Below are 758 nucleotides of genomic sequence, written 5' to 3' on the forward strand. Positions count from 1 at the left end.
CTCTCACACACACACACTGTCCCTCTCACACTGACCCACACACTGTCCCTCTCACACACACACACTGCCCTCTCACACACACACACGTCCCTCTCACACACACACTGTCCCTCTCACACACACACTGCCCCTCTCACACAGACACACTGCCCCTCTCACACACACACACTGCCCCTCTCACACACACACACTGCCCTCTCACACACACACACTCCCCCTCACACACACACACTGCCCCTCTCACACACACACACACACTGCCCTCTCACACACACACTCTCCCTCTCACACACACACACTGCCCCTCTCACACACACACACACTGCCCCTCTCACACACACACTGTCCCTCTCACACACACACTCTCCCTCTCACACACACACACACTGTCCCTCTCACACACACACTCTCCCTCTCACACACACACTGTCCCTCTCACACACACACTCTCCCTCTCACACACACACACTGCCCCTCTCACACACACACACTGCCCCTCTCACACACACACTGTCCCTCTCACACACACACTCCCCCTCTCACACACACACACACACTGCCCCTCTCACACACACACACTGCCCTCTCACACACACACTGTCCCTCTCACACACACACACTGCCCTCTCACACACACACTGCCCCTCTCACACACACACACTGTCCCTCTCACACACACACTGCCCTCTCACACACACACTGTCCCCTCCACACACACGGCCCTCTCTCACACACACACACTGTCCCTCTCACACAGA

The sequence above is a fragment of the Scyliorhinus canicula genome, chromosome 3 (assembly GCF_902713615.1).
Source record: "Scyliorhinus canicula chromosome 3, sScyCan1.1, whole genome shotgun sequence".
In the NCBI taxonomy this organism is placed as follows: Eukaryota; Metazoa; Chordata; class Chondrichthyes; order Carcharhiniformes; family Scyliorhinidae; genus Scyliorhinus; species Scyliorhinus canicula.